This window comes from Aplysia californica, unplaced genomic scaffold, assembly GCF_000002075.1.
Source record: "Aplysia californica isolate F4 #8 unplaced genomic scaffold, AplCal3.0 scaffold00816, whole genome shotgun sequence".
In the NCBI taxonomy this organism is placed as follows: Eukaryota; Metazoa; Mollusca; class Gastropoda; order Aplysiida; family Aplysiidae; genus Aplysia; species Aplysia californica.
Genome location: NW_004798086.1, coordinates 206,463 through 218,415, shown reverse-complemented (window position 1 = coordinate 218,415; position 11,953 = coordinate 206,463). Strand labels below are relative to the sequence as shown.

The window sequence follows — 11,953 nt, the reverse complement described above, 5'->3', positions numbered from 1 at the left end:
CGGCACTTTCAAGACAATAAGGTCATATGAGTATGAGTGCCGAAGATTAGGGGTGTTACAAGAGAGTAACAAACAAAAAAGGAGGAGAGAAAAGGACGATAGGTGTTTAATAGGAGAAAAAAGAGCAAACTAGAACAGAGCATCCTCAAACCACCCACAATCCAGATTAATCCGAATCATAGTTTAAAATGATACCAAGTGATTTAACAGTGCCTTCTTTGTTCGTGAACTTAAGTTTTAGAAGGTGTTTTACGTCACTTTCAACACAATAAAGTCATATAAGTGCTGAAGATTAGAGGTGTTACAAGACTCTCGTAACACCTCTAAAAGACTTCAAGAGAATAACAAACATAAAAAAGAAGGAGAAATTAGGACGGTAGACGTTTGATAGGAGAAAGAAGGAACAAACCACAACAGAGCACCCTCAAACCACCCACTGTCCATGAGCAAGAATAAAGTCTTTTTTTTTTTTTACCTGCAAAAACAAAGAGCAATACTGTACTTCAAAAACAAACATATTATTATGTTCCAAGTACACACTACTCCACTTTTGAGTAAATTAACAAAAAAGTTCAAAGAAGAGACAATTTCTAAAAAAGTTTATTACAAAATAACAGATAAAAAAAATAATAAAAAAGCAGTCTTACGTAAAAGGATCAAAATCAAAACCAACGTGAATGGAAAAGGAAGGATTTCCACAAGTTTCATTCAAAAGTTTACACCACGTACAAAACTCACAACTTGGGCGGGTCTGACAATGTCCATAGCTGTCCCCCCACGGTTTTATGCAAAAAAAAAAAAAAGTTAACTGAGCCCAAAAATGTGAAATTGTGCGATTCTGTTTATTTTAACAAGAATGATAAAGTAGTAGTAGTAGTATAAGGTTTTACGGCGCTCGCAACTGCTAAGGTCATATGAGCGCGCAATGATAAAGTAAAATAATCAGAAATTATGCAAAAAAATTATAAAATTTTGCAAAATTAAGCGGGGTGCATAAAACCGCGGGGACAGCCATAGTGAGTGTGGCACTTAAGGGAAACTTTCACAACAGTTGATGAGAAAAATGCAAAACTTTTGAAAAATTATACAACACACTGATCTAACACATAATATATCATATTATGAGAGGTATTGTCGTGAAATCAGGTGCTCGTCCAAAAAATGTAATCGAAGAAACAAGCATTTTTCCCGCCAGCTTAGCAATTTTTATTGAATTTTTGGTTTTTGGCTCAACACCTTTTACGTCTATATAAAATACATCTTCGTGTGAATTTGAAAAACGTCGATTAAATGCACAAAATGCGTAATTTTAACGTTTTCAAGGACTCTCAAACTAGGCCTACTAAAGTTACTGAAATTTGGCGGCCAGTTTCTCGCTAATTTTATCACTGAAACCAGGCGACAACTCCTACTTCAATTGCAAAAATCTCAACTTCTTCTATTTAAGATAGATGGGTAGGCCTAATTTTTTCATTGAAAGTGCGACAAATAAATAAGCTTAACTTAAAGATGATACTAATAACTCCACATGGCCAAAAATTGACAAGAGCCTGACTCTACCGTGTTGTGATACACATCATTCTCACACACCATTCTTCTCAATAATTAACCCCGATGAACAGTGAACAGCAAAACAATACTAGACTTGTAACACAGCAAAATGACGCACATGGTGCGTTATAATTTATGGAAACACACATACACAGCGCTAAGGATATCACATTAAAGTTAAAGATGTTCATTCCCTACAAATTAGCACAAACAATGTAATATGTGAGGCAGCGTGGTGGAATCAGGCTCTCGTCAATTTTTGGGCAGGTAAAGTTATTGGTATCATCCTAAAGCTTGTTCACTTGTATGTGAATGAAAACAATATCCATTTATCTTGAATGCAAGTCAAGATATTTGCAAATGAAGGACAAAATGGCCGCCAAAAATGAGTTATATTTCCTTAGCTTAAGAGTCCGTGGTAACTGAAAATTTACATTTCTTGTGCCTTTAATTAATGTTTTTCAGAAAAACCCAAACAGAAATAAGTTCTTTAATGGGCATGAAAGGTGTTCAGCCGAAAAAACAAAAATTTGATAAAAATTCACAAACCAGCAGAAAAATGCAAGTTTCTTCACTTTGATTATTTTGACGAGAACCTGATTCCACCACGCTGCCTCACATGTATGAATGTAGCTGCTTTGGTATCAGAGTTAGAGCCACTTGAAGTTGGGACACACATATGATATTCACAACAGCCGAGTGACTGTATGCAACAAGTGAATCATTTAGTCACATTGCTACACACGTAATAATAATATACTACCAAGTCACACAATGTCACTCATCACGATTTAATAATCAACATGATTATTATCATCTCCATGACAACAAAAACAGCAATGGTAATGATAGCAATTTCATAGTACGCACCAATATTTGGCCATTAGAAAGCACAAATATTAGCCTGAAATGGACACAAAGTTTATAACAAAAGGTTCAAGCACTCTCATGCCAGTCATCACTCAGAAAGTTCCGAGAACGCATGGAAAAAATTTATGGTTTGTGATTCAACCGTGTCGTGACACACATTGTTCTCATACACCATTCTTCACACAACCACGATGAACAGTGAACAGTAGAACACTATATTTGTAACACAACAAAATGACGCACATGGTGCGTTATGGAGACACACATGACATGCCCAGCGCAAAGGATATCACATTAAAGATGTTCATTCCCTACAAATTGGCACAAACAATGTAATATAACACGGACATGAAAAACTCAAAAAAACAAATGGCTTGTATGATTCCCCCCGACTGATATCTCTTTGATTTTTCATTACATCGGTTTACCAAAGTTATGGATGTATGTGTCAAACACATTCATCAAGATTAGACCCTTTGGAGATAACCGAACCTGACTATACTGTATTACTATTAACTTGATTACTTGATCCTGGGAACAACATCACAGCACTCCGGGCATTGCCATACGAGCTCCGCTCCCCGCTCCAATATCCACCTTAGAGACCATCTACTGATCGTTCCGGTGTTCATTTGGTTAATAGCAAGTCTTTCTATCCCCTGCACCATGCTGGTTCTGCCACTTCCTCTGAAGACACCCAGTTCTTCAAGTCGTAAGATTGGCGAATAGTCATACTATTAAGTTAATTAACAAATCTACCAATGTAACGAGTTTGCAGCTTATCATGGAATGAATTATAATATAAGGACATTAAGTTAAAATCAAGTCAGGTCGAAGAGCTCAGAAGGTCGCTGGATCGGAAAAGTAAAGTATCAAGTCGAGACTCCACTTACTCCATACACAACTTCCTGAGTTTCTTTTGCCCATCAATACAGTATTATCACTGATATAATCATCACTGCAGATAGCATGATGGTTTAGTGATGTAAGTCATGCATCTCTCCACACAGAAATGTTGATTACATCTAAGAAGTAAGACCTCTGTTTTGACACTGGATATGTAGCACCAAAGTATAGAGAACAGAGATAGAGTTGTTTAAGCTGTATTCAATAATCAAATTGAAATAATTATGATGACACTGATACTGATAATAAAATCACAAGCTTGCTGAGGCCTATAAAATTATTTATGTAGGCTACCAAGCCCATACATTAGTTTTCAAACGATAAAAATACAGCACAAGACGGATAGCTCGAATTCGTCGGGACCGGCCTCAGTATTTCGAGGGACCCATAGTTTGAGGGACATCTAACAAAGATAAAGAAAATCTTTAAAAAAAGAGACCACAGGCACACTTCGACAGATACGTGATTTTGAGTCTTCTGTGTTCGACCTATCCGTGTTATACTGTATGTGCACTCTTTCAATGCAGCTTCTACTCAAGTTTTTGAGAGTTCGAAAGAACTTGCGATCCTGACCTTTTTACTGGTCATGAAAATTTCTCAAATTGCAAGTCACTGAGACCAACAAAAAAATCTGAGCAAAACAACAAACAAACAAACATTTAAAAAGTATACATTATCAATGTTCTTGGCAGTCTCATAGCTCAGCACATAAAACGAGAAGACTTTTCTTTCTTTTCACGTTCGGAAACTCTTTTTTCCCTCTTTCTCTTTCACCCGTCCCCTCTCTTTCTTTCTCTCACTCTCACGTTACTAAACAGAAAGGCTTACTTTTAACGCACCGAGCAACTGGAAAGACATTAATAAAAATCAACAAAATAAATAGATTTACATTAATACACATTTTCTGCAAAGTACAATATCAGTAGCCTACTATTTTTTAAATAAAATCGCACAACCTAATGAGGCAAGATGAAGTGTGGCTGGGGATGCAGATGGAAGAAGGACAATGACAATGTACTACGAGTAGAAGGAGGAGAGATAAAGGACGATAGATGTTTGATAGGAAAGAAGAAACAAGCCATACCAGTGCATCCGCCAACCACCCACACTGTACAGCTTGAAAATTTGAAGGATTGCATTTATGCTTTTAACAGATTGCAACCAAATGAAATCACAAATGGGCATGATTTGATCGGTGAATATCTGGGGTTGCCAGTTATCAGCCCGGTGACCCCTAAGATGGCAGGCACCAGACAGCCTTTTATTTTTGTCTCAGGGACCTTGACACATAATAATATGGTGTAGCTTCTGATCCAGCAGAAATGTTCATTTTGAAATTACATTCATTAAGTTCAACTGTGTTTCAATTTCATACACACACACAACCAGAGAGAGAGAGTCAGAGAGAGAGAGAGAGAGACAGAGAGAGGGAGAGAGAGAGACAGGGAGAGGGAGAGGGAGAGAGAGCGAGAGAGAGAGAGAGAGAGAGAGAGAGAGAGAGAGAGAGAGAGAGAGAGAGAGAGAGAGAGAGAGAGAGAGAGAGAAGATTTTCAGCTCTAAAAAATACATACACACGATACAAATCATCAACAAAAGTACCCTCCACTTTTCAAACACAGATCATACATCATTTCACTTGACTTCTCTCTCTCTTCTGGCACTGTGGCGTCATAAACGGTCAGCGATGCCGACAGTACGCAGGAACTCAACAGTCGCTCGGGGGTCCTTGAAAAGTGCTCGAGTGTTTCACTTGACTTGACATTGGGCAGTGTCAGCTGCTCTATTTACCACAGAGGACACTGAGAGAACTACACTAAACCACCTGCCCTGCTATTCTGCGAACTTCACGTTTATCCCAAGGATGGCAGTATAAAATGAGGTTTGACAGTACTCTTAAAGAAAAAAAATGGGAACAGAAACTTCAGTTCAAGAAATACACATTTTCAAGTTTGATTCAACTTGTGTTCGAGACTGGCATGCTGACAAAAATCATCAAAATATGAAAAAAAGATAATACAGCATCAGACACAACACACACTGGCAAATAACTACTAATACTAGAGTAACCTTATACATAAATTTGTCTAAATACAGTCAAAGTATGAGCTGTACAAACAAGCAGACCCAGTGGCACCTCTAACAGAATATTCAATAAATAATGTCACAGGTATTGGGATGATTGTAAGTGTGAGCTGAGCATGGGAGCAGGATAATCAGACAATGACAATGTGGTAGAGTGCGGGTGCGGAGGGAATGCTTCATTCTTTCAATTAAAAGAGCTCTGTGCAGATGTCCATCAAATACAATCATCATCAACTTACTTCCAGCAAAGACTTTCCACTTTATCTTATCCTGAGATACCTTAACTTTTCTCCTGTGCATCATTCTCGGTAAAATTTTCTCCAGATTAGACTTAATTTAATTTGTTTAAATAGTGTAGTATACACACACACACAGCTTTCATCTCTTCCAGGCAAAGTCGAAAATAATTTTGAATTATCATTTCTTACACATAACTACAAGTTCACACAGCATGATACTTAAAAGACTGAGAATAGCAATTCTGTCAAAGATAGGACTACCGTACACTACAACTAAAAGGACCCAGTATGCTCAGCTACAAGGCTAGCACCATTATGACGTTAACTGCTCCACATTTTATTAGTTTTTAAAATTGTAATATTTAAGCAAGTCTGAAGTATCTATATAAAGCGTTAATGTAACAGCCACTGAAACAGGTCATTTCGTAACACGGTCATCTCGTCATACAAAAATTATGTGTGACGAAATGACTTTGCTTGTCTCTCCAAAATTGTATGCTAGTACTACTAGAGTGTTTTGGAGGAACAGTGCCAGTAGTCTTTATTCTAAGATCACCAGTTTAAGCACGTAATTATTGGACAGTGCCTTCTTGTTTTAAAGTAATTTAAGCCTAAAACTGCCCCCCCCCCCCCCCCCAACCAAAAAGAACTCGACAAAACTCACCCAGGTATGAACTTTTTAGTTTTAGTAAAGGGTTTTACGGCGCTCGGAACTGCATGAGCGCCAATGGCCTAAAGACACAACAGTCAGTGGCACCGCTTGGGGGGGGTATGACAACGGTGTAGCTTTCCAGGCAGGCACAACGGCTTGCCCCCCCCCCCCACACCACCCAAAAACTCTTCCCAAAAATCATGATTTGCGATTGCCACGACAATTATGTGTGTTCGATGTTTGCAGGTGCGTGACAAAATGACCGTCTCCATTCAACCTTTTGTGGATTTGGGTGAGACGAGATGACAGTGATGTCTTGACTGCATCGGTGTGACGAAACGACTGACCTGGTACTCACAGCCGCCACTCCGTCACAATGCCCCCCCCCCTCCACAAAAACTTACATAGTCTTCAATGATTCATACTGATTTCTGTTCACGTATTCTAAACCATCAGAGGGGATGGGAGAATTAATAAAAGGAAATAACAGAGCAATTTTCCAATTTGTTCCAAGAACTAAACCAATATTTTCGATCCATCCAAGATTGTAATCATGAATTTTGTATGTACGCTCATGCACACTCTGTCCATTTACAGCATTTATCAAATGATAAATAAACAAGCCAGTGCTTAAACAAAATCCAACTAAACAGAGTGAAGTCATGAAAGTTTCAAATCCCGACATCTTATCAGCTGGTGCAAACATCCAAGATACAAGTGGAAAAGTAACGGTGAGGATTGTTTTCAAAGAAATATTACCAAACAAATGGTAAAAATAATCCATGTTTAGCATGCAAGAGTAACCAGCAGCAAGCGCCATGTATAGAACAAGTCCAATGTAGTACCGCTGATTGAAGAGTCCGATGCAGTTTCCTGTAAATGTGCAGTGGTGGTCCCTCTTGAGGATGCATATTTTGCAAATGTGACAATGAAATGATCTTGGTGGGGCGTTGCTTTCGCACACAACACAAAAATGCCAGCCCCCAGGTTTCAATATTGAGGGCAAAACTTTCCCTCTGATGGTCGAGTTGGTCGAAATAATTTTGTATAGGTTGAGCACAACATTGCAGTAAAAAAAAAGTCCCATTGATACGTGAAAGTAGTAGAGGGAGAACCCGTTTGTGGATGTGACATGGTCTGGTGAAGAGTAGATTGTTGGCAAAACGTGAAATAGTTCAAAGAGACCTACTCCATGAACTGATCCCAGAAGGAAGAAGAACGCGATGGTGTCACTTGTCGTTTTTGGTAAGTACCGCCTTAAAAGCATCATGGACATGTTTATTGTTGGCTAAGTATAGATCTAGTGCAACAAGCAGGTGAAACAAACAAGTGAGATTTTGAGTCTAGATCTAGATAACCTAGAACCAAATATTACATTACGGTATACGTAATCTTGAACGTGCCGTAGATCTAGAATCTGGATCTAGAGTTGTGGAGTGGGCGCTGCCTTGGTATCTTTGGCAATCGATGGGGAAAGTTTGATTGCGAAAGTTGGTATTTCCACTTGCCAGTTAAACCCTGAGGGGAAGTAAGCCTACGTGACTAGCAGGAAAAAAAAAATTCTTCAGATATTGAGGCTTTAGATATAGAATTTTGCATATTTGAAGCATAAGAAAGCTTTTAAAACATCAAAAAGAGATTGTACGTCGATAAAAACTTGGAGATTTTTAAAAAGAGAAAGACAGAGTGACAAAGATGAAGCAAAAAAAAATCGGCAAAGCTATGGGGTTTTGCACATATTTGGCAATAGGACAATGATAACCTCTTTTCTCAGAAGAGTAATGTTTTCTTTCTGGTGGCACTGGCCTCCCTTGACTTGTCCTGTAGATTAATAAAGTAAAGTAGATCAACTTTGTTTTGATTGTGAGTGAAGTAATGGAGGGTGGAGAGAACACACGAAGGAGACAAAACAGTCCTTAGTGCTTGAATAGAGCTACGTCTATCAATCACGAACAATGTACTTTTGAAGCTCGATGGTATTTTTGAAGAGTGGAATACTATCTACGGCTAGACACTAGACTAGACAGCTGGGCAAGCCGTACTTTTTAGAATCTAATCTAGAATCTAGATCTAGACTAGATTCTAGATCTAGATCTAGAAATCTAGAGTAGAGAGAGTTTAGATTTCTTAGATAAGATGGCTAGACTGACCATAAAAAAAGTAGGCCTACTGAAAATATTAATTTTTAGTTTGCAGTACCTAACCTAAAGTAGAATCTAGATCTAGATTTCTAGATCTATTTGTATTTGAGTTTGAGACGAAACCAGGTGCCTTAATGCCTTAATGAATGACAGTATTTTAAACCTCCGGTTTTCGGTGCTTTTTTGGTAGTTCCCATCCCCCTTATTTGAGCCTGACCTAGATTCTACATCTAGATGTAGATCTAAAAATCTAGAATCTAGATGTAGATCTAGATATATATTTGATCTAGACTAGATCTATACGTTTGATTCAAACTTAACAACCGCAAAAGATTAAATTGTGGTAAAATTCAGCCCAGGGCTCTCAGACTTCCGCGGATCCTCGAATTTCCGGGGTTCGCGGTTCGGAGAAAGTCCGGGGCTGAGATCAGCGGCCGCGGAATGGCTGAGCATCGCGCGGTCATGTTTCCGTCACGCTTCGCGTCTGCACGGGTTTCATATTTTATCTTCTCCGAGAAAAAATGCGAAAATTTGGAGAACATAATAATAGAGCGATGTATAGAATCTAGTAGTTTGGCTCTAACCGCCCACCTTTACTTCCTGTTCATAACTACTAGACTACTTACTTTGCCTTTCCGGTCTTTATCGAAATCGGTTGACTTTCATAATTTTTTATGCGAATGCATGTATCTGGCAACATTTTCTTTTCCTAAAGACGTTTTCTTGCTCTTCCTTTTGCAATATTTGTAGGCCTACTTGTGCACTTTGTTGCGTCTATCGCGATCCTCCGACAAAGTTCAGGGGTTGGGAAAATTTTTCACTGGGAGCCCTGAAACCCCCCACCTTATTTATATTAGGTCAGGGGGGCAAACCCCCCTGAAACCCCCCTACTCTTGGGGCCTAAACCAATATGAATAACAATTGGGGGGTGGGAACTACCGAAAAAGCACTCGGTTTTCTAATGTTAATAAGGCCAAGATAAGTACGGCTATACTGGAAGTCTAGCCGTACTTAAGTACGGGTAGACAGCTAGGCTAGCCGTACTTAAGGACAGCTAGTCTGTCAGGCTAGCCTTACTTAATATTGATGACTGTAATTGTAAATGAAATTTTTAGTTTGCAATGCCAAAAGTAGTTTTGTATTTTATACAAAACCAAAATGTGCCTTACTGACTTGCATGTATTTGAACCTGAATAATTACTAGATCTTGATCTAATAAGACCTGTGTACTTAACAGGTTTGAGTCGATAGGGCCAAACCTAGATCTAGACTCCCAGGCTAGCCACTTCGTAACTTGAACTTGAAGGATGAAGGCTGCTTATGAAAGTGAATCGTTCAGTCATTAGATAAGATTCAAGATTTCATTCATAACGATTAACTAACGACGTTTGTTCTACATTCGTCACGATGACGATGAGTACTCTTTCAACATTAGATCTAGATTATAATCTAGATCTACAGCCTACACTTTCTAATTTAATACGAGACTTTAGATCTTGAAATCTAGATCTGGAGGCCTAGATTTCATGTCATTGTTATGGTATGGCCACGTCTCTATCTATGAGAATAGTGCAGGCGAGCCTTTTGGCTATTCTCACGCGGTGCGCGTTCACTGTGATTGCCTAGCTAGGCCAACCAGTGTAGTGTTCGCCATGAACAAACGTTAAAACGTTCTTGTGTTGAAAGCGTGCAATTTTGTCTGAGCAGTGAGAAAGAAAGAGAGAGAGAGGGGTGGGGGGAGAGATAGATAAAGAGAGAGTAGTTAGCGTGAGAACTTCTATGCAAAACAAAATGGAGACCCACATAGTTCGGCTCCATTCGAAAAGTTAAATTTATAGCCGTAGCATCTTTGTAGACGACCAAATTAGCTTACTTTACTTAAATTGTGCTATACCGTCATTTGTTCTTTGCTTAAAAATTGTCAATTTGATCATCCACATCAATAGACAGTATTCCGAAATTAGGAAAAACCGGTCTTGCTTCACACCGGGTGAGAATTGCCATCGCTGGCAAGTCTCACCCAGGGTGAGAGGTGGATCGTATTTTTATTCTCACCCTGGGTGAGGATAGCCACTTCCCATTATTGTAGTGGTCGCTCATTAGATCTACATCATCAGTGATCAGAATTCCTCTGGTAATAATAGAGATAGACTTTGTCTTGCACAAATCTGCTCAACAGCAAGCTCTGTGCGCTTCACAATCTATACACTAGGGTTGGGTCGGGCTCGCAAAATTAGCGTCCGCGAGTAACGAACTACTCGCTGGCACTGCCCGCAAACGAGCGGACGGGTAACGAACCATCCGCTTGTGAAGAGTAGTTCGCTACTCGCTACACATGCGACAGAGACAACAGTTCGTTTAGCGAGCGAGCGGACGGGCCGACCGAAAGACTCCATGCATTGAGCGAACGGACAGACGGACGGGAGCGACTCCTTCCATTGCATACAACTTACAACTCCCCGCTCCCTCCCAAAAAAAATTAATTAAAAAATCACCCTCCTGCCTCACATTGTAGCTAGGTGTTCTTGGTGGAAATTTCTCCCCTCCCTAGATAGATATTAAATTAACCCATCTCTCACCCTTCCTCAGATTGTCCATCATCCTTTGAATCTTAATAAAGAGCGAGTTCAATAACACCATTGAAGGAAGTTATTCATCTTTAACTATGATGGACAATCTCTTTTGCATCATAATCCAGTCAGCCATCAATGAAGAAACACAACTTGAAAAAAGCGCATGAAATCCTAATCATCATTGATCATCACTGCCATCATTTACTAGCCACCCTGTAACTGCATTTACCCCAAATCCCAACATCTCACCCCAGTAGCTGGCCAAACAACTGACTTAATTCCATCATGCCGGAATAAACATCCCCAGTTGACAGCTGTACCTGGCAATCACAGGACCTTGATGCTGTATTCGCCAATGCTTTGTCGACAGCATTAAAAATGCATGACAGGACGGCACACGGAACAGTACCCCCGTCCAAAGTGAAACTGGATCTCCCACAAGTAGGAGCAGCTTGTGACCCCGACCAGTGGTCAGCATTTACAAGACAGTGGACTATGTATAAAAAAGGAATGGCCATCTCTAGCACCATGGCACCGACAGCCCTTTTCTACTGTTGCAGCCAAGACTTGCGCACTGATATCATGCGTGATCTCTGTGATGATGTCTCGACAATGACAGAGGAGGACCTCCTAGCAGCCATCAGGAGACTAGCGGTGAAAGAGGAAAGCACCTTAGTCCATCGCATCAAATTGAGTAAAAATGACTCAGTCACCTGGAACAGGAATAAGGACATTCCTAGCAAGCTTAAGGGGACAGGCATCTCTCTGCCAATATACTGCTCGATGCAGGGAACCCAACTGCACACATACATTCAACTACAGTGACGAAATTATTAAAGACAACCTGATCCGAGGCGTCGCAGACCCAGAGATCCTATCCGACCTCCTGGGAGACTCAAAGACGGACAGAACCCTTGAAGAAACAGTCACCTTCATCGC

The 11,953-nt window shown here is 39.8% G+C and overlaps 1 protein-coding gene across 4 annotated transcripts in view; it reads left to right on the top strand.

The window, feature by feature from the left end:
- The first annotated feature begins 8,083 nt into the window (after positions 1 to 8,083).
- The window catches only part of LOC101852802 (NF-kappa-B inhibitor-like protein 1), a 15,398-nt gene continuing 11,528 nt past the window's right edge, over positions 8,084 to 11,953 (top strand). Inside the window, exon 1 of one of the 4 annotated variants that reach the window (XM_005109787.3) lies at positions 8,084 to 8,136. The gene's annotated coding sequence lies outside the window, so the exon portion shown is untranslated. The other 3 variants (XM_005109786.2, XM_005109784.2, XM_005109785.3) reach the window with 3 other exon arrangements.